Raw genomic sequence first — 26,090 nt, 5'->3', positions numbered from 1 at the left:
ATATTTAAAAATTACAGAAAAAACAGCAAGTGCTTGAGAGGCACAGAAAATGCTGTCAAAACTCCATGGAGACCCCGCCCCTTCCAGGTGTTCCTTCCAGCAGCCAGGAGAGCCTTGGGAGGGGCTTGGAGGACAGGGAGGATTGAGCTCTGAGGAGGAGGGAAAAAACAGGCATTCTAAGTGTAAGAATTGGTAGGAGGAAAGACAGAGAGGTGGACCAGCCAGAGAGCCAAGGGCCCTGATGCCACATTTCAAGACTGGGAAGCCGGAGGTGTGGCCCAGAATGAATGGGCCCTACAAAAGGAAAGTCTGTACATCAGTTATGACAGAAATGTCCACCTACCCTGTGCCCTTCTACTGCCAGCAACCTGATGTGTCAGGACTCTTCATAAACCCCACAGACTCCCTGGAAGGCAGGTACTAGCTCTTCTGTTTAACAGGTCACCTTTCTGAGTTGTTTTCTTTAAGCTTCTTTCCCAAGGTTGAATGGACCTTGAGCTTGATGGCTGTAGTTTTACTGAATCTTAATATGTAACTCTCCATCAACACGAGCCATTTTATAAAAGCGGGTGGTGCACCCGCCGGACCACAAAAGAGTTTAGACGGTTCCCAGAGGGTCTTGAACACTTACAGTCACGTCTAAGACTCCAGCATGCCTCCGGGCGGGGACCCGGTCAGGCGGGGACAAGGAAACTGCTCCTCTTCCCTCAAGAATCTCAGCTGCCCAGTGGCACTTTCCAGTCCTAGCAAAAGGGACCGTGGGAGGGGAGAGGAGCCCCAGGGCAGGGGCACAAGGCTCATCACAGGCCTCTGTCCCGGGTTACGGTGCCTGCTGGCCTAATGCATGCTTGCCCTTGAATCTGCCTCAAAGCAAGCGCCCCGGCTGTAAAGCTGGAATTCTGCCCCACCTCCAAGCCTGCTTGAAGGAAATCCAAGCTCTGAGACAGGCTGAGAACTACCCAGAAATAAATGTTACATAAACGATCCTCTAAACTGTTTATAAGAATCCTTCCTCTTACCCCAAATATGATGAGAATACACATAAAGGATCCTCCTGGAGACAGTATCTGGCCGGCTCTGCTGCTTGGAAAAGACAAGTCAGCAAAGGGAAAACCAGAACAAGTACTTTAAAAACAAACTACACAACAAACAAAAACTTGCTCCTTAAAAATTAAAGATGAACAAACATATATTTTACTACAGAATGCAAGCTTAACCCCTATGTTTTTTTTTTCAACCTCAGAAGTCAAGTTTTAAGTAACTTCAGTAGTTCTTCCTACCTCCAACTACACTCCAATTCCTTCTGCTAATAAATTTAAGGCAGACAAAGAGCCATCAAAGACACTGATGGCAAAAATACTACCACCGCTGCTTTCAACGTTAATTTTAGCTTCAAAGGAAAACACTCATTTTTTTCCCCTCCAATGTCATTATTATCTAGGCAGCTTGAAACACTCAATTGCCTCTGAGTTGGTGTTTTCTTCCAGAAATTAACAGGCACCACACCGACAGCCACAAAACTGCTCATTTCATCTCTTCTTCCCCAAGCGGTCCTTCCAATACGATACTGTAAATAAACCATGCCATCCAGCTATCTGCAGCTACAATCTGACAAACAGCTCAGTGCTGCCCTGCATAGTTACTAGCAATTTTCAAACTTCCCTTCAGATGACTCATCGGAAAACTTGCTCTTCAGCAGATGGCTCAACATGCCCCTGCCTCCGCCCAGGATGACCAGGAACAGCTGCTCTCTGTCCACAGCCTGACAGACCCACAGAGCAGGCACGAGGTTTACATTTCAGATTTCAGATTCTATCCTTCCAAATCCAGAGTCAGCTTTAGGAATGGTACATTATTTGTGGTAGAGACACTAAACTGTTAAAACACTTTCATTAAAGTTTTGGGTTGTCCAAAGAGTCCAAGTGCTCCAATTTGTGGTTTAGGACAATATTTTTTTTTTATTTGAGAAGGGTGCCAACAATATTAAGTAGGGAAAGAATAGTTTTTTTTTTTCAAAAGATGCTGTTGGGGCAACTGGAGTTCCACATGTGAAAACGAAGTTGGACCCCTATCTCATCTGATACAAAATTAACTCAAAATATATCAAAGACCTAAATGTAAGAGCTAAAACTGTAAGACTCTTAGAAGTTTGATAACTTCCAAGTTAAAATGGAGTAAATCTTCACAGTCTTGAGTCAAACAATGGATTCTTAGTTAGGACACCAAAAGTACAAACAACAACAACAAAAATAGATAAATTGGACTTCATCAAAATAAAAACCTTCGTGCTTCAAAGGACACCACCAAGAAAGAGAAGACAAAGAATAGAAGGAATATTTGCAAATTATATACCTGACAAGGTACCTGTGTACAGAATATACAAGGAACTCATAACAACAATGAAAAGAAAAATAACCCAATCAAAAAATTACCAAAGGATATGAACAGACATTTTCCCAGAGAAGATACCCAAGTGACCAATAAACACATTAAAAGATGCTTGACACCATTAGGCATTATGGAAATGCAGATCAAAACCACAACAAGATACCACTTCACACCCACTGGGCTGAATACAATCAACAGAAGCAGGTGATGGAGAGAACACAAGGACAGGAGCCCACATACAGTTCTGAGTGGGAAATGTAAGCTGGTGCAGCCACTGCGGGAAAACAGTTTGGCAGTTCCTCAAAAAGTTAAACACAGAGTTATCGTATGACTCAGCAATTCCACGCCTAGGTATATAACCAAGAGAAATGAAAACAGATGTCCACACGAGACCTTGGACACGAATGTTCCCTGTAGCATCAGGCATACGAGCCAAAAGATGGAAACAACTCACATGTCCATCAACTGATGAACAGGTACACAGAATGTGGTATATAATAAAATAGTAGGAGGCAACAGAAAGGAACGAAATGCTGATACATCCTGTAAGACAGATGAATCTTGAAAATATCAAGTGGAAACAGTCACTCATTAAAAAACCTCATACTGTATGATTTCATTTATATGAAATGTTCAGAATAGGCAAATCTATACAGACAGAAAGCTCTTTGGTGGCTGCCTAGGGCTGGGAGTGGCAAGGATTAAGACATGGCTACTAATGGGTCTGGGTGTTTTGGGGATGCAGATGAAAATGTTCTAAAACTAGACTATGCTGATGGTTTCACAACCTTCTAACACACTGTAAAGCATTAAATTGTACAATTTAGTTGCACAATTTAAATGGGTGAATTATATGGTATATGATGAGTTAGACCTCAATATAGTTGTTTTTTTAAAAAGTCTAAGAAATGTGGGTCTATTAACATCAATAAAGTACACAAAATGACACTATTTGTGACCCATTAATTTCAAGATACAAATATAGATCTATACATTTGAGAAATGTAACATTAGAAAGGAGCATAAACCAAAGTGAAGTTTGTTTTTAAGGGTTCACTGCCCTGCCTTAGGAAAATAAAACAGAACTTATCTGTGCCTGGACACTCCCCAGTCGGGCAGCACACACCTTACGCAAGGCCACCCCCCCCTTCGCAGAGTGTAGAGATAAACTGATTCCTGACATCTACCAATGTCATGCCGGCTCGGCAGAGGGATCATTAAAGAGGCAAAAGCAGCCTAGGCAAGTTTCTCAGGACCTGAGTCTTGTTTTTTTTTTTTAAGTTGTTGATTTACAATATTGTGTTAAGTTTCAGGTGTACAGCTAAGTGATTCGGTCATATATATGCATACATATTCTTTCCCATTATGGTTTATTACAGGATATTGAGTATAGCTCCCTGTGCTCTACAGCAGGACCTTGATTTATATACAGTAGTTTCTATCCGCTAATCTCAAATTCTCCTCCTAATTTATCGCTCCCCTATACCCTTTCCCCTTTGGTAACCGTAAGTTTGTTTCCTATGTCTGTGAATCTGTTTCTGCTTCATAAATAAGTTCATTTGTGTCATATTTTATTTACCAAAAAAAAAAAAAAATTGGGGGGGAGGTAATTAGGTTTATTTATTTATTTTTTAATGGAGGTACTGGGGATTGAAACCAGGACCTCTTCCACTGAGCTATACCTTCCCCTATGTGTCATATTTTAGGTTTCACATGTAAGTGATAGCATATGGTATTTGCCTTTCCCTTTCTGACTTCACTTAGTGTGATAATCTCTAGATCCACCCATGCATTATTACTATTTCATTCTTTTTTTACGGCTGACTAGTATTCCACTGTGTACATATACCACATCCTCTTTATCTGTTCATCTGTCAATGGACATTTTTCTCCAGATATATGCCCAAGAGTAGGATTGCTGAATGCCACTCTGTTTTTAGTTTTTTTTTTAATTTTTTTCTTTTTTTTAGAAAGATCTTTTTAAACATTCATGGGTTTTTTTTGGGGGGGGGAAGTAGGTTTATTTATTTTATTATTATTTTTACTGGGGATTGAACCCAGGACCTTGGGCATGCTAAGCACACACTCTACCACTGAGCTTTACCTTCCCCGCTATTTTTAGTATTTTAAGGAAACTCCATACTGTTTTCCATACTGGCTGCACCAATTTGCATTCCCACCAACAGTGTAGGAGGGTTCCCCTTTCTTCACACCCTCTCCAGCATTTGTTATTTAATGACTGGCATTCTGACTGGTGTGAGGTAACACCTCATTGTAGTTTTGATTTGCATTTCTCTAAAAATTAGAAATATTGAGGATCTTTTCATGTGTCTACTGGCCATCTGTATGTCTTCTTTGGAGAAATGTCTATTTAGGCCTTCTGTCCTTTTTTTGATTGGGTTGCTGGTATTTTTTGCTATTGAGTTATATGAGCTGTTTACATATTCTGGAGATTAAGCCCTTGTCAGTTGCATTGTTTGCAAATATTTTCCTCCAGTCCATAGGTTGCCTTTTCATTTTGCTTATGGTTTCCTTTGCTGTGCAAAAGCTTGTAAGTTTGATTAGGTCCCACTTGTTTATTTTTACTTTTATTTCTATTGTCTTGGGAGACTGACCTAAGAAATCATGGGTAAGATTTATGTCAGAGAATGCTTTGCCTATGCTCTCTTCTAAGAGTTTTACGGCATCATGTCTATATTTAAGTCTTTAAGCCATTTTCAGTTTACTTTTGTGTGTGGTGTGAGAGCGTGTTCTAACTTCATTGATTTACATGTGGCTGTCCAGTCTTCCCAGCACCACTTGCTGAAGAGACTGTCTTTTCTCCATTGTATATTCTTGCCTCCTTTGTTGAAGATTAATCGACCATAGGTGTGCGGGGGTTTATTTCTGGGCTGTCTATTCTGTTCCATTGATCCACATCTCAGGACATAAGTCTTTGAGGGAAAAGCACACACATCATTAAATGATTAGCTGTGTGTGCTGTTTTTTTTTTTAAAAGAACAACTCATCTTGAAAGTCGCCCCCACCCCAGATTCATTAAGATTCTTATACAGAATCAAGAAGACAATGCTTGCTACATACCTATGGTTTTTATTCCATTATTCTAGTTCTAGCAGTGGTACAAAGATGGCACAAATTTCAATTTTCTCTTCCTGGCTGAGAACCTCACAGAATTCAGCATCTTCCACTTGTGACGCCTCATCAAACATACGCTGAGGGATAGGGAGGTAGTGAGGATTACTTTTAAACTGCGAAGGAATTTTGCCATTATCAGAAAAGAAATGATTGGTTAAGCCTGTAGGGCAAGTCAGGCAGACTGATTACTTGCGGTATGAGCCTTAAAAATGTCACTTGATCTGTCCAGTTTCCTTCGCCATAAAGTGAAGGGTGTGATCACTTTGGCTCCCTCATAATGTTTCTTGTAGTTATAATACATCATGAAAGAACTCTGTACCCTTTAAAAGCATTTCTATAACTAAAAATTACAAGTTACCAGTTAAAAAAAAAAACCCACTAACAATATCTCTTAAAAAGCTGAAGTTCCCACGGTAAAGCTAAACAGAAGTAAATTTGGAGTGGGGAGCTGATCAGATCACTGGGAGGGCCTTCTACTTCTGAAGTGAGAACCCCACACAAGTTTCAGTGCATGAGTCTGAAGACTGACCTGTCTTTGCCCCAGAATGGCACTGTTGTCACCAGAGGTGCTCTGACTGTGGTGGTTTCTGGTGTATGTATGCAGGCACTCTTTAAAGGTACTGCTTTAGAAATTATTAAATTTTTAGGGACAGCAAGGCCACCTGTCAAAATCTGTTAATACTTTAAAAGCACATATATACAGGACATCTGTTTCCCACTAAATGCAGCAAAAACATGAGATGATACATTTACAAGAGACCAAAACATGTGACTTTGAAAGGTAGAGAGCTGGAGACAGACTGGGAAGGGACACTGGGGCCTAAAAAGACACAGCACTGAGTTCTTAGTTTTCTTTTTGTGTCATATAACCCACAATAGGTGCTGAAGAAGCTGGCAACCCAGAAACACCAACTAATGTAGACCAAAAAAGCAGCCACAAAAGGCTGCTCTCTCTGGCCAGAGGACCAGGAATGGGGCAGCCCAGCAGGACAGAATATTTATACACAATAACCGCTCTACTGCAACCAACCCCACAGAAAACACTGTGGCCCACCCTGACCCCACCTGGTAGTGTAAGATAAGATCGGGGCTTCCATCCCCACCAGGTGACAATGAGCCCCCTCCCCAACAATGTTAGTGGAGGTCAGCAGGGAGCCTGGATTCCACTTCCACCCAGCAGTAACAAGGCAGCACCCTCCATTCCCAGCCAGGGTGGAGTCACAAAGGTCTAATGGGGAAGTTACACCCACACAGCAGTAACAGGGAATCCCTTCCCACAGATACCAAGAAGGTCAGGTGGGGGGCCTCCACCCCATACCTCCACCCCAACCAGGGGGAACCTCCTACCCACCCCAGCAGTGTCAGAGGAAGCCTATTCTGTTGTGCTCACCAACACCAAGATAACACAAATGTTAGAATTATCGGGCAAAGATTTTTAAATAGCCATCATCAAAATGCTTCCACAAGCAACTATGAACATGCTTGAAACAAATGAAAAATAGAAAACCTCAGCAAAGAAATAAGATATAAATAAGAATCAAATAGAAATTTCAGAACTGAAAACTACAATAACTAAAATTTAAAAACTTGATCAATGGGTTAAACTCGGGGACAAAAGAAACAGTGAACATGAAGACATGAGTATGGCACAAATGGAATTACCCAGTCTGAACAAGAGAAAATAGACTGGGGGCAAAAAAAAAAGAACAGGGCCTCAGGAACATGTGGAATTACAACAAAAGATCTAATGCTGAAATATAAATGTCATCAGAATCTCAGGAGGAACAGAAAGACGAAGGGGTTGAAAAAGTGCGCAAAGAAATAATGGCTGAAAACTTCCTAAATTTGACAAAAGACATAAACCTACAGATTCAAGAAGCTGAGAGAACCCCAAACAATAAACCCAAAGAAATCCACTCCAAGACACATCACAAGCTTTTGACAAACAACTGAACAGCATATTTCTCACCAGAAACCACGGAGGTCAGGAGAAAGCAGCACATTTTTCAGGTGCTGAAGGAAAATAACAGTCAATCCGGAACCCTGTATCTTGCAAAACTATTCCTCAGGAAGAAAAAGGGAATGAAGGAAAGTAAATGAAAAAGAAGGAATCTTTCAGTATTGTGAAGAAAGAAAGAACAATGGAAAGACAGTATATAGGTGAATATAATTTTATTTTCCTCTTGAATCTTCTAAATGATGTGTGATGGATGAAGCAAATATTGTAACATCTCATGTGGTTCTAATAATGTGCATGTGGAGGAAATATTTAAGACAATTTTAAGTGGGGTAGGGTAAAGTGATGTAAATGGAGATATGGTTTCTACACTTCACTCAAACAGATAAAATAATAACAGCAGACTATGATAAATTATGTAAATATAATGTAATACCTAAACAACCACTAAAAAAAGCTATACAAACAGATATACTCAAAAACACTGCATATAAATAAAATGAGAATTTTAAAATGTGTTCCAGTAACCCACAAGAAGTCAATAAAAAAGCAGACAAACAAAAAACAAGAGAAAATAATAAAGTGGAAGACATAAGTCTTAATGTATTAATAAATACATTAAATGTAAATGATCTAAATACATCAATTAGAAGACAGAAATTGGCAGAATGGATAAAACAACAGGATCCAATTATATTCTTGTCTACAAGAAACTCACTTCAAATGTAACAATATAGAAAGGTTGAAAGTGAAAGAATGAAAAATTATATACGATGCAAACATTAATCAGAGGAAAGGAGAAGGACTACATTATCAGATAAAGTAGACATCAGAGCAAAGAAAATTATCAGATACAGGGAGGGATATTAATGACAACAGGTCAATCCACCAAGAATATATAGCAATCCTAAATGTGTATGTACCAAACAACATAACTGCAAAATATGTGAATCAAGTTAATAAAAGTGAAAGGAGAAAAAGACAAACCTAAAATTATAGCTGAAAACTTCAACCCTCTTCTTTCAGCAAGAGATAGAACAGCTAGACGTGAGATCAGCAAACATATAGAGAAACTCAGCAAAAGTACAAAACTACAACTCACCCAATTTGAAGTAACTATTTAAAAAGTTTTATGTGTAACTTTAAAGCTCCTGAAAAGTAACTTTCAGGCCCTGATGATTTCACTGGGGAATCCTACCAAATGTTTAAAGATTAATTAACTCCAATTCTACATAATCTCTCCCAGAAAAAAATATAAGGAGGGGACATTTACCAATTCGTTTTATGAAGCTACTATTTTCCTGAAACGAAACTCAGACAAAGATTTAAAAAAAAAAAAAGCTTTAAACTCATATTCTTCATGAATTCAGATATGGAAAAGAAAAAAAAAAAAACCTTAACAAAATACAGCACATAGAATTAAGGAACATGTAAACACAATTATATACCATGTGATTGGGTTTCTTCCAGGGATGTAAGGCTAGTTCAGTATTTTAAAAAATGTAAATCTATCATACTGACAGGCTAGAGAGAAAAAAAAATCACATGATCATATCAATAGGTGCAGATAAAGTACTTGAGAAAATTCAACATCCACCCATGATACAAACTCTCAGAAAACTAGGAAGAGAGGGGAACTTCAACTTGATATAGAGCATCCACAAAAGCTTACAGCTAAAAAAAAAAAAAAAAAAAAAAAAGCCTACAGCTAACACACACTTAATAGTGAAGACTGAATGCTTCTTTTTAAAACTGAGAGCAATGCAAGAATGTCCACTCTCATCCCTACTATTCAACATAGTACCAACAGTTGTAGCCAGTGCAATAAGGCAGGAAAAGCAACTAGAAGGCATATAGATCAGAGAGTAAGAAATAATACTACCATTTGCAGATGTCATGATTGTCTATGCACCAAATCTCAAGGAATCTACAAAAACACTCATAGAACTAATGAGTGAATTCAACAGGGTCACAAGATACAAGATAAATACACAAAAGCAACATATTATCAATGGACGTGTGAAAACCAAAATTAAAAAAAAAAAAAGAAATACTTAGTGTAAGTGTAACAAAACATGCCCAGGACTTGTGTGCCAAAGAGTAAAAAATCCTGACGAAAGAAATGAAAAACCAAATGGAGAGACGTACCTTGTTCATGGTAGTAAAGATGTCATCTCCAAATTGATAAGACAACTTCAACACAATTCCTATCAAAATCCCAGTAAGACTTTGTAGATGTAGGTTAAGATTATTCTAAAATTTATATGGGAAGACAAAGGAACTAAATCAGCTGAAATAATTTTGAAAAAGAAAAATAAAGTAGGAAGAGTCAGTCTACCTAATTTCAAGATTTATTATATACCTGCAGGAATCAAGAGTGTTTGGTATTGATGGTGAGATGGACAAAAAAACCAATGGAACAGAACAGAGAACTCTAAAACAGTTCCACACAAGCACAAGCAACTGATTTTGGACCAAAATGCAAAACTATTCAATGGTAGAAGAACGGTCTTTTCAACAAATGCTGCTGGCTGGATATGCATGGGCAAAAGAAAGAAAGGGAGGGAGGGAGGGAGGAAGGGAAAGAAAGGAACCGCTTAAGCTAGACTTCGCACCTTATACAGAAATCAACTCTAAATGGACTGTAGATTGAAATGTACAACACCAAACTATAAAACTTTTAGAACAGAACACAAGAGAAAACCTTCAGGAACTAGAGCTAGGCAAAGAGTTCTTGACACTAAAAGCACAACCCATAAAAAACCAAAATTCATAAACTGGACTTCATCAGACTTAAAAACTTTTGCTCTGCAAAAGATCCTTTTAAGAAGATGAAAAGACAAGCTACAGACAGGAGAAAACATCTGCAAACCATATATCCAACAAAGGACTAGAATGCGTAAGAAATTCTCAAAACAAAACATTAAAAAAAAAAAAAAAAGCAAACTATCTAATTACATAATGGCCAAAAGATATGAATAGGCATTTCATTGAGGAGGATAAACAGATGGCAAATGAACACATGAAAAGACATTCAATTATCACTAGCCATCAGGGAAATGCAAATTAAAACCACGAGACATCACTACACATCTACTAGAATGGCTAAAATTAAAAAAAAAGAAAAAGTAACCACCAAATGCTGGCAAGGATATGGAGAAACTGGGTCACAAATACATTATTGGTGGTACTGCAAAATGGTACAGTCACTCTGTAAAACAGTTTGGCTATTTCTGAAAAAAACTAAACATGTATCCACCGTATGACCCAGTGATTATACTCTGGGGCATTTACCCTAGAGAAATGAAAACTTATGTTCACATCAGAACCTGTATATAAATGTTTATAACATCTTAATAGCCAAAGAACGGAAATAACCCAGATGTCCTTCCATGGGTAAAGGGTTAAATCAACTGTAGTACATCCATAGCCTGGAAGCATAAAAAAGAAACAAACTACTGATACAGGCAACAACCTGCATGTATTTTCAGAGAATTACCCTTAGTGAAAAAAGCCAACCCCAAAAGGTTATATACTGTATGATTCTCCTTATGCATCATTCTTGATATCTGAAAATCATAGAAATGGAAAACAGATTAGCGGTTGCCAGGAGTGAGGAGTTGGATGGAAGTGAGTGTGGCCACAAAAGGCAACAGGAGGGACCCTTGAGGTGATGGAAATGTTCTGTATCTTGACTGTTATCAATGTCGATATCTGCTTGTGATGTAGTACTACAGTTTTTGCAAAATGTTATCATTTGAGGAAACTGGGTAAAGGAACACTGGGATCTCTTTGTACCATTTGTTACAACTGCACATAATAGATGTGAATGTACAATTTCTCAAAACTATACAATTCTCAAAATAAATTTCTCAATAACTGTACAATTATCCTAAAATAAAACTATCTAAAAATTTGAAAGGAGATGGCACAGTACTTGATCTAGTGGGCAGTAAGGAGATCGATTAAAAGCAGATCTGATATACATATACGTATATGTAAGATATACATATAATAAACAGTAAATATTTGGTATTTAATAAACTGCATTCAAACTTAAATAAAATCAACAAAATTTATATATTTCTGAAATTAAAATAAGTTTTAAAAACTAACTGAATTTTGGTGATGGTTGCATACTGTGAATATGCTACAAACCACTGAACTGTATACTTTAAAAGAGTGAATTGTATGATACATTAATTGTATCTCAATAAAGCTGGTAAGGGGAAAAAGTACTCGAAATGTAAGTGCTCTCAAAAAAATAATCAGGGTACTCTGATCTTTCTCCGATTTTCCAAGATCTAGTCCTTAGCTAACATGCAAAGCTAGAATAGTATTATATATTATCACACAGTGCAGATCTTAAACACACACACACACACACACACACACACACACACACACACACAACCTGTGGTTTGACTGTTGCATCTCTTGCCACAGTGCAAACAAGGCTTCATCCGAGGCCACTCTTCCTAAAGCTGCTCAGAGCAGTGTATATGGAAGTGGGCCTCGAGTCCCTGCTTTCAAGCACAGGACTACAGAACAAGACAGAGAAACCCGAAGACAGAGCTCACACCTCAGGTGTGAGTCATCTGGGAGAAGGGCAGACAGCAGGTTCTTCTTTACTCAGTCTCGCCTTCAGTTTTTCTATACAACTTACACTTACGTCAGGTAGCTTTGTTAAAGGCAAAAAGTGTTCCTCGAGGAAATGCAATTCATTCTCAACCTGGGCTATCAAACTCCTGGAAGGAGTATGGTGGAATACTGAGTACAATAGGTTACTGACATGTAATCTACTCATCAAGGGTGTCACCTCAAAAAGTGCAGAGGATGGGTAAGGTAGGTACTGAGTACAGAGGGATACTGAGTCTTTGGGTACTGAGTACGGTAGGGTGCTGCAGCGTAATCCACCCACCAAGGGCGTCACCCCAAGGAGCAGAGAAAATGGGTATGGTGGGGTGCTGAGTACAGTGGAGGTACTGAGTACAGTGGGTACTGCGGTGTAATCTGCCCAGCAAGGGCTCACCCCAAGAGTGCAGGGAGGAGGATAAGGTGGGGTTCTGAGTACTGAGTACGGTGTGGTACTGCGGGGTAATCTGCCCCTCAAGGACGTCAACCTAAGGAACACAGGGGAGGTTAATACGACGGGGTACTGAAGACAGCGGGTAATCCTTTCCTCAAGGGTTCACCCCAGGAGCATAGGGACAGCCCGGACAGAAGCCGACCCGCGCTGTCCGTGCTCTGGGAAGGGAGGGCTGCCCACAACCCGCAGCCACTTTGCCAGGGGCACGCCACCCTTCTATCCGTCCGGGCAAGCAGAGGACACCACCGGGCGACTCCCACGTGATGCCTCCTCGACCTTGGGGGTCACCCCAGTGGCGGCGCCCGTTCCCTCACATCCGCCGCGCGGCCCGCCCCGCGCCCGCTACAGCCAATGGTGCGCCGCTCCGCGCCCCGCGCGACCTCCGCGCGCGTCCGCAGCCGCCAATCTCCGCCCGCCAGGCGGCGCTGGCCGCACCATTGGCTGCCACGCCCGTCTGTCAGACCCCGTCCCACCCACCTCCCCCCGTCAGCCGTGCTCCATCCAGCTTCACTCCCTGTCACCACGGCGCTGGCGACAACGAGGGCGCGGCGGCCTTGCCCCCTGCCGCGACCCCCGCCTCCTGCCCGACCGGCTTAGAGCCGCCTAAACCCGGCAAGGCCCGGCGGCAGCTCGCGCCTACCTGTCTCCGGCTCAGCTCCACCCGAATGAGGCGCCGACACCCCACTCCGGGGCACCAAACTCTCGGCCCCGCCCCGGCGTGTGGCGTCAGCACGCCGCCCCGCCCTGGGAGGAGAGGGACCGCCCCAGCCTCGTGAGCGGAGAGCATGACGTCACAGAGTCGCGCCAGCGTCGCCCTTGGCGCGTCCTTCGGTCAGAGGTGTCGGCCTCTAGGCTGCGGCGGAGCGATTTACCTTGGCGAGTCCGGACCTGCTTTCCAGCAGGGTTTGAAAAGGGTGCCGCGCGTTGCCTACTAGTGTCTCCTGCAGTACGCTGTCAGGACCCCTCTGGTGGATTGCTGAGTTGACCTGGTCTGTGCCCACAGACAAAGGAACCTTGGTCAGCAGTGCGTGCTCGGAACGCCGCCGGCATTGGGCGGGCAGAGTGAGAACCTGGAGGTCCTGGCTGACAACAAGGGTTTCCCAAAGTGGACAAGATCGCTGTGGGACACAGGGTCCTTCACTTGGTGCATGGACAGTGTATCGTGCCATTTCTTCAGATACAGGTGGTCATCTGCTTTAAGACGTCATTTTACTTACTGCTAAGAAAGAGCGCTGTTACTAGTCTCGATCGTAAGATGCAGCCGTATTTCAAAATGTGAAAAAAAAAAAAACACAAACCCACCTCAGAACTGATGAAATACGGTAAACTGTAGTCAATCATATCCTGAGAAAAGCATTGCAGTTCTTTAATCTTCACTACAGCAAGGAGAAAGCTTCATTTCATGCTGATGTGTCCTTAACTCCTCTTTTTCTTCTTTCCCTTTTTGATAGAGATCAAACCTTAGGCTCAAAACCTGGTGAGCAATAATATAGATAAAACGTAAACTGCTTTGTCTTTCCGATTTTTGACAGTTCATCTTTGATATTTATGGCAAGTGATACTGGTTTTCCGACTTACAGTAATGAAAAAATATTCTTTTGTAATAACATTGTCCATTTAAACACTACATTAACCAGGTATTAGTATGGAAAGGTAGCATCCAGAAGACTGACATCAGGGAAACGCTGTTCCACAGTGTCTTCTGTGTGTTTTTTGCCAAGAACTTGGAGACAAGGGCTGTGTCAGGTGGCATAGCAGAGGATACTGGGGTGACAAAGGGCAGCAATCTGATCACAGAGATATGATCATTAAAGTTCCAAAGAGGACACAAGTGTCTGAATCTGGGCCTGAAATTCAGACTGAGGATTTTGCCACCTGTTCACAGCTGTGATTCAGACTTAGAGCAATTTCTAAATTTCTAAAAGGGAAAGGCAAAATAGGAGGCTTTTTTTTTCTTTGTTGTTTTGTAAGTAGGAAATATAAGTGTCTTCAAGAACAAAGTTGGGCTGATAATGTGGGATAAGGATCTGGAGACTGCTAAGAAGTGAAGGAACCAAGGCACAAACAGTATTTTTTTCTTTCTTTTTTTTATTGTGGTAGAAAATATATAAGAAAAAAGTGGTCATTTTCACCATTTTAAAGGACAATTTTGTGGCATTAATCACATTCACAATGTTGTGTAACCATAACCACTATCTTACCAGTCCAAACAAAAACTCTGTAGCCGTCCCATTTCCCTCTCTTCCTTCTCCCTTAGTAACCTCTATTATACTTTGCCTCTGTAAGTTTGATTATTCTAGCTACCTCATATAAGTGAAACCATACAGTATTTATCTGTCCTTTTATGTCTCATTTCACTTAGCATAATGTTTTCAAAGTTCATACATGTTGTAGCATGTGTCAGAATTTCCTTCCTTTTCGTGGCTGAATGTTTGGTATGGATGTACTGCATCTTGCCTATTCATTTAGGATGTTAAGTTGTTTCCTGCTTTTAGCTTTTGTAACTAGTGCTACTGTTACCAAACCAAACTTGGGTCCACTCGCCCAACACACAGCAAAATCAATCCACTGACACCGGATTGTGGTGAAAGAAAGTACAGCATTTATTGCAAGGTCAAGCAAGGAGAATGGGCAGCTCATACTCAAAAGACCGGAACTCCCCATGGCTTTCAGGGAAGGGTTTTTAAAGGCAACATTAGGGGTGAGGGTTGCAGGGTGCCTGATCACCTTGTGGACATTCTTCTGATTGGTTGGTGGTGAGGCAACTGGGTGGTATTTCGGGAATCAACATCAGCCTTCTTCCAACTACTCTAGGGTCTATGTGCTTGTGGTCAGCATGCAGTTAACTTCTTCCACCTAGTGGAGGCTTTAGTGTCTATAAAACAACTCAAGGATGTTGTTCAGAATATTATCTATAGCCCTTGAGGAGGAACTAAAGGTCCTTAACTTTGTTTTACGACTAAACTATTATTATTTTGTCTTGCTTGATTGTTTTCCTGTTTCAGCATTTTCTCTCTTGTTTGATTACATTTGCTCTTTGGAAGAGCTCCTAGGAAGGCCTAGGAGGCTAAAGTGTTTTTTTACAGATAAGAGGCAGGGGACACTGGGATTTGTCCCTAGGAAGGTCCCACAGGGTCCTGCTTGGTTTCACTACAGTGACCATTGGCTTACAAGTATCTGTTGAGTAGTAGTTTACAATTTGTGTATTTCCTAGGAGTGGAAGTGGTGGGTCATACGGTAATTCTATGTCTAGCTTTCTGAGGAAGTGCTAAACTGTTTTCTACTGTGACCACACCATTTTACATTCCTGCCAGCAATGCCCAAGTGTTTCAATTTCTCCACATCCTCTTCAGTACTTCTTTTCTTTTTAAAATTTTTTTATCATCATCTTAGTGTGTGTGACGTGATCTTGTTGTCTTGATTTGCATTTCCCTAATGACTAATGATGTCAAGCATATTTTCATGTGCTTATTGGCCATTTGCATATCTGGAGAAAAGTCTATTCAAGCCTTTTGCCCTTTTTTGAATTAGGTTTTTTTAATTTTTGTCTCACTGTTGAGTTGGAGGAGTTCTTTCTATATTAATCCTTTATCAGATACATGATTTGCAGATATTTTCTCCCATTCCATAGGATGTTTTTTTCACTTTCTTTATAATGTTCTTTAATGAACAAAAGTTTAAAATTTTGAAGTCCATTTTATCCGTGTTTGTTGTTATTGTTGCTTAGTGTGTTGCTATCTGTCATAGCCAAGAATCCATTGCTAAATCCAAGCTCATGAAGATTTACCTTTATGTTTCTTCCAAGAGTTTTATGGTTTTAGCTTTTATATGTAGGTTGTTTATCGATTTTGAGTCAATTTTTGTATATGATGTGCAGTAGGAGTCCAACTTCATTTTTTTTGCATGTGGAACACCAGTTGTCCCTGTACTATCTGTTGAAGAAGTGATTCTTTCCCCACTGAATGGATTTAACACTCTTTTTGAAAATCAGTGGGCCAGATACATTGGGGTTATTTCTGTATTCTCAATTCTATTCCATTGGTCTATATGCTATCTTTATGCCAGTACCACCCTGTTTTGATTACTCTAACTTTGTGGTAAGTTTTAAAATCTAGAAGTGTGATTTCTCCAACTTTGTTCTTTTTCAAGATTGTTTTGGCTATTCAAGACCCCTTGCAGCTCCATATAAATTTAAGGATTGACTTTTCCACTCCTGCAAAAATGGCTGTTGAAATTTTGATAGGGATTGTATTTAATCTCTTTGGGTAATATTGACATTGAAGCTAAGGGTAACTATCAGTTAGATCCATTAAACTTGTAACCTGCCTTCACTGATCAAGCTTGCTTTAATTGTTACTACAAAAAAAAAAAAAAGCAAAAACTGCATGTCCTCCAAGCATCATGTAATCTAAATAACAAGATGTTTGTCCAGATTGTTTTTCAGGAACTTGGAGTCAGCTATGTTCAGTTTGAGCTCGAGCCAGTTAAGACTGGCCAAGGCCACCAAGTGAGTATATACTTAGTGACTTTTTGACATCAGAGGGCCAAAAATTCCACCCTCAGAACATGCTAACAGAACCGTTTTTTGAACATGTGTCCATGAAGAAGCTTAGTTGTACTTCTGCAGAAAAATGATTTATCCCACTTTCTTCTCATTTCCAACTACCTTTCTCTGTGCTCCCTATGCCTCAACTTTATCCCATAAATATCTCGAGCCCCTCACCTTCAGAGAGGTGGATTTGAGATTTATTCCCCCATCTCCTCACTTGGCTGTCTTGTGAATAAACCCTTATTCTGCTGCAAACCTCCAGGTCTCAGCATTTGGCTTGCTGTGTATTGAGCAAACAAACCTAGTTCAGTTCGGTAACAACATCTTAGCAATAGTAAGTCTTCCAGTCCATGAACATGGGATGTCTTTCTATTTATTTGTGTCGTCTTTAATTTCTTTCAGCAATGTTTTCAGTTTTCAGTGTACAAGTCTTTTATGTTGATTAAATTATTCTTAATTTTTTGGATGAATTTGTAAGTAGAATTGCTCTCTTCATTTCTTTTACTGATTATTCATTACTGGTGTATTGATTTTTGTGTATTGATATTGTGCCCTGCAACTTCACTGAATTCATTTATTAGCTCCAGTAGCTTTCTTTTGGATTCTTTGGGATTTTTTCCGTATCTAGGACCATGTCATCTGTAAATAGAGATAGTGTTTCTTCCTTTCCAGTTTGGATGCTTTCTGTTCCTTTTTCTAGAATATCCAGTACAATCTTGAATAGCCATGGTGAAAGTAGACATCCTTATCTTATTCCTGATCTTAGGGGAAGAGCTCTCAGTCTTTCATCATTACGTATGATGTGAGATTTTCACAGATGTCCTTTATCATGTTGAGGAAGTTCCTTTCTATTTCTAGTTTTGTTTTGTTTTTTTGGTGGAGGGACTCTTAATCTTCTATTTTATTTTCTTTAAATGCAAGTCACTCTCCACTGAAATGATTTCATGACCCACAAATGGGATGAAACTGTCTGAAAAACACTGTGCTAAGTAAGGGCTGCTTCTTTCATACAAAAAGCCTGCTTACTGGTTGGAAACGGTGACCCAGAGCATCTTCCAATTGCTGGATCTACCCATGTTTCCCACGTATCTGCAGGGGCTCCAGAGAGCCTTGTGATGCTTTCTGATTAGGCAATGGGCTTCAAGACTCCCTTCCCACCATTCCAGCCCTTAGGACCATCCTCCTCATCCTGACCTTTCCCACAGCACTTCTCAAGATGAAGTCAAGGAGCACACACTTCTTTCGGCAAGTTTGCAGAGGCCGCTATTCCCTTGTGTCTAGGGGCAGGAGTCAGTCTTGGTTTCTTCGGTTTCTTGGCTTGAGGCAGAAATGCAGGCTGGTGTTTGAGGGCCATGCTGTGAGAAAAGCCAAGGATCCACCCAAGAAGAGATGCACGTCAAAGGAGCTGGGAGAACTCTGTTCCTAGTTTTGAGTGGTTTTTTTTTGTGATGAAACAGTGTTGGATTTTGCTCAGTGCCTTTTCTGCATTAACTGAGGTAATCATGTGTTTTCCCCTTCATTCTATCAATATGATATATTACATTGATTGATTTTCTTATGTTGACCCACGCTTGCATTGATGGGATAAATCCCATTTGATCATGATGTATAATCCTCTTAATATGCTTTTGGATTTGGTTTGCTAGTATTTAGTTCAGGATTTTTGCATCCGTTTTAATAAGGGACGTTGGACTGATTTTCTTTTCTTGTGATATCTTTGACTGGCTTTAGTATCAGTATAATGCTGGCCTCATTGAATGAGTTAGAAGGTGTTCCCTTCTCTTCAATGTGTTGGAAGAGTTTAAGTAGGATTGCTGTTAATTCTTCTTTAAACATTTGGTAGAATTCACCAGGAAAGATAGAAGGAGTTTGAAAGTGTTCCCTTCCCTTCAATGTGTTGGAAGAGTTTAAGCAGGAATACTGTTAATTCTTCTTTAAATGTTTGGTAGAATTCACCAGGTAAGTCCATTCTTGGACTCTTCCTTATTGTGTCACTTTAGGTAATTTGTGTGTTTCTAGAAATTTGTCCACTTCATTTAATTTTTCTCATTTGTTGGTGTGCAACTGCTCAGAGTATTCTCTTTATTTCTGTTAGGCTAGTAGTAATGTCTCTAATATCTGATTTTTAGTGATTTATGTCTCTTTTTTTTTGTCAGTCTAGCTAAAGTTTTCTTTATTTTGTCGATCTTTTCAAATAATCAACTTTTACTTTCCATTGACTCTATTGTTTTTCTGTTCTCTGTTTTATTTCTCTCTACTTTAATCTGTATTTCCTTCCTTCTGCTACCTTTGGGTTTAGTTTGCTCTCTCTCTTTTTTCCTTTTTTTAGTTCCTCAAAGAGTCAATTTAGGTTATTGATTTGATTTTTCTTTCTTTTTAATGCAGACTTTTACAACTATAAATTTCCCTCTGAGGACTGCCTTCACTGCACCCAATGGCTTTTGCTTGTATGCTTTTTCATCGACATATACATTCCTCATTCATTTAACAAATATTTATGCCAGTTTGGTTCTGGGTGCTGGGGATACAGAAATGAACACAATAGACAGGCAGGATCTGTACTGTCATGGTGCTGACATTTTAGGGTTTAGGCTAAAACAAAAAGATAGCAATTGATGATTTGAAATCCATAAAACAAGGTGCTATGATAAAGAATGGTGGTGGGGTTGAGGAGGGTATAGCTTAGTGCATGAGGTCCTGGGTTCACTCGCAGTACCTCCGTTAAAATAAACAAATAAGTAAACCCAATTACCTCCCTCCCACAAATTTTTTTTAAAAACCAGGTCAAGAATGGTGGTAGCACTGCTTTTGTTTTCAAAATGTTTTTTATTAAATAGATAACATATTCTCATGGTTCAGAAATCAAAGATATTGATAGATCTAGTTTGCCAAGTCTCTCTTGCACCCCTGTTAACATCTGCCTCATTATCTGCTAGTCTGCTGACCCCTTCCCTGCAAGGGGTAACTCTTTATTTGTTGAATCATGGAGCAATCACGTATTCCAGGGCGAGAACAGAGGTGGAGGGAATTCAGGGGCTTGGAGAGGGACCATTTACCAACTAGGACAGAAGTATTTTTGTATTTTAACCAGCACAACCAAACTGGTGTATATTGGCTGAATATTCATGCTACCTATAAGTAACCACTTATAGTCTTATATATTCTTCCAGCATTTTTCATGCAAATACAAATACCAAAGATAGCTTACTATATACTGTCTTCTGCATCTTGCTTTTTTTTTTTAACATAGCAGTATATCCCAGAAATCTTTCTATATCAGCTCATGAAGCGTGCCATCATTTTTTTTTTCCAGTTACATAATTGCATAGAATGGTTTTGGTGGGGATAGCTCATCTTTGTTCCATGTTGGTATTGGCTAGGGCAGTTCCTCTGGGACTGAAGGATCCAAAATGGCTTCATCCTGTTAACTCATGGCTCAGTCTGCTGGGCTGGACCTCGTATCAGCTGGGTTCCAAGAGAGTGAAAATGGAAGCCATCAGGCCTCTTAAGCCCCAGGCACCAGAGCCATACAGTTTTCTTCCACTGCGTTGAATTGGTCAGCGCAAGTCACAGGTCCAGAATGAGATGCCAGTGGAGGGGAAATGGATTCCACCCTGAGTGGGAAGAGCGGCATGTGGATACGGTGATGGGAGGGATTGCTGGCACTGGGTCCAGTCAGGGTTCACATGTCTTATTTGGTATTACGCATCTTTAGTTTCTTAAAATCTCCCATTTCACCCACTTTTTTTTTTCCTTTTCTTGACTTTAGTTTTTGAAAGCCAATTGTTCCACATTCTGGATTTGCCTTATTATTTCCTCACGATGGCTTCAAACTTCTGAATTTTCTGTAAACTGCAAGATGTACGAAAGACCTGATTTAAATTAAACCTTACAAAAATATTTTTTACCCATTGATTACCCTTATGTTTTACAATGATTATCTTTTGCCTGAACAGAATCCTTTAAAAATCTAAGTCAGATTAAGTCATTTCTCACTCAAAAATCCCCTAAGGGGTTCTCATTTATTTGCGGAAGTCCTTAAAATGGTCTAAAAGCCCTACCGAATCCTCCCACTCCCATCTATGACCTCATTTCCTCCTACTGTCCCCCTCCGTCTCTCCTCCTGCCACGCTGGCCTCTTCGCCCTTCCTCAACTCACCACACAGCAGCCTTGGGGCTCTCACTGTTTCCTCGGGTATGCCATGTGACCTGCCCTTTAAGGGCCTCTCTCACTTGATACCTTCTTGGTGAGCCTTCCTTGGCCACTCTATTGTACCCCATCCCACATCTGACCAAGGCACGCCCTATATTAGTTTCCTGCGGCTGCCAGAACCAATTACCACAAACGTGGTGGATGAAAGCAAGAGAAACGTATTATATCACAATTAGAGAGTGCAGAATTCTGAAATCAAGGTGTCGGCTGGGCTGTGTTCCCTCCAGAGGCTCCAAGAGAGATTTCATTGCTTGTCTCTTCCAGTTTCTGGTGGCTCCAGGCATTCCTTGGCTTGTGGCTACATTGCTCCAGTGCCTGCCTCTGTGATCATGGCCATCTCCTTTTCTCTGTGTGGCTATCCCTCTCTCTTTTTTTAAGTGTACAGTTGAGTGGCATAAAGTACATTACAGATCTCCAGAACTTTTCCATGGTACAGATCTGAAACTCTTTACCCATTGGGCAACTCCCCCTTTTTCCCCATCCCCAGCCCCTTGTAACCACCATTCTACTTTCTCTTTCTCTGAGTTTCACTACTCTAGATACTTGATATAAATGGAGTCATATAGTATGTGTCCTTTGTGACAGGCTTATTTCATTTAGCATAATGTCCTCATGGTTCAACTATGTTGTAGGATATTGCAGAATTTCCTTTTGAAGGCTGAGTAATATTCCATAGTACATGTCTATCACATTTTGTTTATCCTTTGTCTATTTATCCACTGATGGACATTTAGGTTGCTTCTACCTCTTGGCTATGGTGAATAATGCTATGAGTAAGAATGTGCAAATATCTTTTTAAGAGCCTACTTTCAGTTCTTTTAGAGATCTACCCAGAAGTGGGATTGCTGGAACGTACAGCAATTCTATTTTTAATTTTTTGAGGAAACTCCATGCTATTTTCCACAGTGATTGCACCATTTTACATTTCCACCAACAGTTCATAAAGATTCCACTTGTTATTTTCTTATCTTTTTTTTTTTTAATAGTAGCCATCCTAATGGGTATGAGGTATCCTTTGTGTCTCTTATCAATGACACCTGTCATTGGATTTAGGGCCCACATAGATAATTCAGGATTATCTCATCAAGATCCTTAAGTACATTTGCAAAGACCCTTTCTCCAGGTAAGGTCACATTCAAAGCTTCCAGAGACTCAAACATTGAGATGTCTTTTGGGGGGACCACCATTCAACCCACTATACTTTCTTTTTCTCCTTGATACTTATCTCCATCTGACTTGCTATAACTTTACTTATAATTTATCTTCTTTACTGACAGACAATGATCAAAATAAATCCACAAGGACAAGTATTTTTGTCTGTTTTTTTCACCATTGTGCTCCCAGGGTTTAGAACAGTGTCTGGCACAAATGGCTGCTCAGCAGATATTGGTTGAATGAATGAATGAAAGGGCAGCTGGCCTAGGTAAATGTTGGCAGAAATCCCCCCCACACGCTCCAGCTGCCTTAACCTTTGAGGGGAAAAGGTTTTGGACCTGGGGATTAGATTACCTGAGGCAAGCTCCTTCCTGTGGGGAATGCAATCTCTTTAAGATTACCCATTGATTAGGCCAACTTTCAGGGTTCTCCTTAAGAAAAACATAAATTAGAAAAAAAATTAGAAATACAAATACCATTTCTTGCTAAAGTGAATTAGGATTCCTCGGATAAATGACTGATTTTGTGTCTAGGCCAGGAAATGTACGAAAGGGAAAGCAAGGAAGCCCCTAAGGGCTACTGGGATTGTGTGAAAAAGGCATAGAGAGACAATGTTTTCTGAGACAACTTGAGCAAAAAAGGGTAATGATTTTAATGGATTAAAACACATTTTGTTTTCACTGTAAATCCTTCCTGGCTCTGGATTTAACTCTGAAGGGTATTCATTCCAAGGACAGAGAAACATGTTAAATGACACATGAAATAACAATCAACCAAATCCAAAATGTGGAAAAATCTTTTGGTCAAATGCTCCAGTTGCTTCAATAAGTAAATGGCACCATCATCATCATCGTCATTAACAACAAAAGGGGAAGGGGACAGGCTCACAGACACAGTAAACAGTCTTATGGTTACCAGGGGAAAGGGGGTGGGAAGGGATAAATTTGGCAGCTTGAGATTTGCAACTGTCAGCCACTATATATAAAAATAGATTAAAAAAAACAATTTCTTCTGTATAGCACAGGGAACTATATTCAATATCTTGTAATAACCTTTAATGAAAAAGAATATGAAAATGAATATATGTATATGCATGACTGGGACATTGTGCTGTACACCAGAAGTCGACACATTGTAACTGACTGTACTTCAGTTTAAAACAAAAAAATGGGAAAAGGGAAGGGGAATTGTTAATACAGTAGTCCCCCTTATCAATGGATTAATTTTCCCACAGTCAACTGCAGTCTGAAAAGATTAAATGGAAAATTCCAGATATAAACAATTCATAAGTTTTAAATTGCTCACCATCCTGAGTAGCGTGACAAAATCTTGCTCTGTTCTGCCTGGGATCTGAATCACCTTTGTCCGACGGATCCCACCCGTTAACTCATTTATTAGCCCTCTTGGTTATCAGATTGGCTGTCCCCGTATCACAGTGCTTTGTGTTCAAGTAACCTTTATTTTACTTAATAATGGCCCCCAAAGTGCAAGAGTAGAGATGCTGGCAATTCAGATACGCCAAGGAGAAGCCATGAAGTGCTTCCACTAAGTGAAAAGGTGAAAGGTCTTAATGAGATTAGACAAAAATCATACGCTGGAGTTACTAAGATCTACTTTAAGGACGAATCTTCTACCTGTGAAATTGCAAAGAAGTAAAAAGAAATTCATGCTGGTTTTGCTGTTGAACCTCGAAACTGCAAAAGTTATGGCCACACTGTGCTTAGTTAAAATGGAAAAGGCATTAAATTTGTACAAGATATTTTGAGGGACCATATTCACATAACTCTTATTACAGTGTATTGTTATAATTGTTCTATTTTATTATTGTTAATTTCTCACTGTGCTTAATTTAAAAGTTAAACTTTATTATATGTATGTATAGAAAAAACATAGTATATATATAGTTTGATACTATCTGAGGTTTCAGGCATTCATTGAGGGTCTTGGAATGTATCCTTTTGGAAAAGGGGGGGCTACTATATATCAAAAGAGGTTTAGGAGATATATCAGTGAATGCAGTAAGTAGACCTTGTTTTGACCTGATTAAACAGTTTAAAGTTTTTTTGAGATGGGGTAGAGGGGAATTGGACATATACTAAGTATTAATATTATTAAATAATTATTTTTCAGTGTGTTGGGTGTGATAATGGTATTTTTAACAGTCCTTATCTGTTAGAGACACATTGAATTATTTGTAGGTGAAATGATACGATGTCCAGGGTGTCTTTAACATACTTCAGGAAAAAAAAATGCAGAGTGATAAATGAAATTAAGGAAGGCAAAATACGGATTGTTGTTGAAGCTCGCTAATAAGTATATGAACATTCATTTTAACTATTCTACTTTTATGTGTGTTTGGAAATTCTCTTAATAAAAAATTAAAAACAAAGTTTCAACTTTTCTTTGTTCTAGTTCCATGCCCAGTAAGAAACTTTCTGGTTTGGTTTTCACCTTCTGTTCCAAAACAAGGGGTGCTGTAACTAGGAGATGTAAACATGTCTCATGGCCTTCCTCATACTTCTCCTCAATTTTCTTAGCCCAGATCTTCAGTCTCATGTTGCACCAGTTTGTTGAAAAAAAAGGAGGGAGGAGAAGGATGCAGAGAACCCTGGAGAAGGGAGGAACTGGCAACCGCAAAACAGTCACTTGAACATCAGACTGTCCCCCACTGGATTTGGATGAGATCACAAGCTATCCACATGACTGACTGTTGAACATGGCCAGATTGTGCCTTGTTGTTCATTCCATTCGAGAAAAGTTGAGCCAAACGCTAATATTTAAATATCAGATTTCACACCACAACCCAAGTTTCCAGCTTTTTAAAGAGAGATCTTAAAAGAGGCTTTTGGTCCTCACCACAGAATTGCTGCTGCTCAGGGAGGCTCGCCTTGCAAAACTTCTCTTTTTAATGCCACAAGGATGCCTTGGTTCAACCCCACTTCTTACAGGATAAATAGCAGCATACACAGCACTAAGGGTGCTAAGATAATACAGGATTTCTTTGTGTTTAGCAGAGCAAGAACTGGGCCCCCGCTTGCACTTGTCACGGGCCCGCTGGAGCCACGAGGGCAAGTTTCGTTCCGTTCCACATCTCTCTGCACTCTTGAGACCCAAATCACTGCAAGTTGAGAAGACCTGTAGCCCAAGCGACTGCACGTCCCAAATCTTCACCCAGGGGACAGTGAGCAGTCTGACAAGTTGAGAGAGAACAATGAGGGCTGGAGTATACACACCGAGGCGCCGCCAAGTCTCGCCCTTTTGGAGCGTAGTCTAGTGACAACTGGAGGGTGTCTCGCATGGTCCCTCCTCCCACACCTCTCACTTTGAAAGCAGCTCTTTTGCCCCTTTCCTGTTTGCCCATTTCTGTTCCCCTCTAACCTCGAAAGAACCTAATTATAGGAATGCTATCACTAAGCAATTTAACATAACTCCTGACTTAACGCTCTCCTGAATGCACACCATGTCTAGCCTAACCTGTTCTTTTCCTTGATTAAAAAAAGAATGAAAAGTTAAGTAGTTACAGAATGACTAGCTTTCTACCCTCAGCAGCCTCTTAGCAATCCTGTAGGCAGATCATGTGGTCGAGATAACATCTGAAAAGAGT

General features: G+C 40.1%; 1 protein-coding gene across 5 annotated transcripts in view; it reads right to left on the bottom strand.

Annotated features, from left to right (window-relative positions):
• OGDH (oxoglutarate dehydrogenase) overlaps positions 1 to 26,090 on the bottom strand; it is a 349,298-nt gene that overhangs the window by 59,696 nt on the left and 263,512 nt on the right. For 4 of the 5 annotated variants that reach the window (XM_074367728.1, XM_074367730.1, XM_010969544.3 and 1 more), the window contains exon 1: positions 13,210 to 13,340. The exons of the other annotated variant lie outside the window; for it this stretch is intronic. The gene's annotated coding sequence lies outside the window, so the exon portion shown is untranslated. Of the gene's footprint in view, positions 1 to 13,209; positions 13,341 to 26,090 lie in introns of those variants that run through there. 5 annotated transcript variants of the gene reach the window in all.

This window comes from Camelus bactrianus, chromosome 7, assembly GCF_048773025.1.
Source record: "Camelus bactrianus isolate YW-2024 breed Bactrian camel chromosome 7, ASM4877302v1, whole genome shotgun sequence".
NCBI lineage: Eukaryota > Metazoa > Chordata > Mammalia > Artiodactyla > Camelidae > Camelus > Camelus bactrianus.
This window is presented reverse-complemented; position numbering and strand designations above follow the sequence as displayed.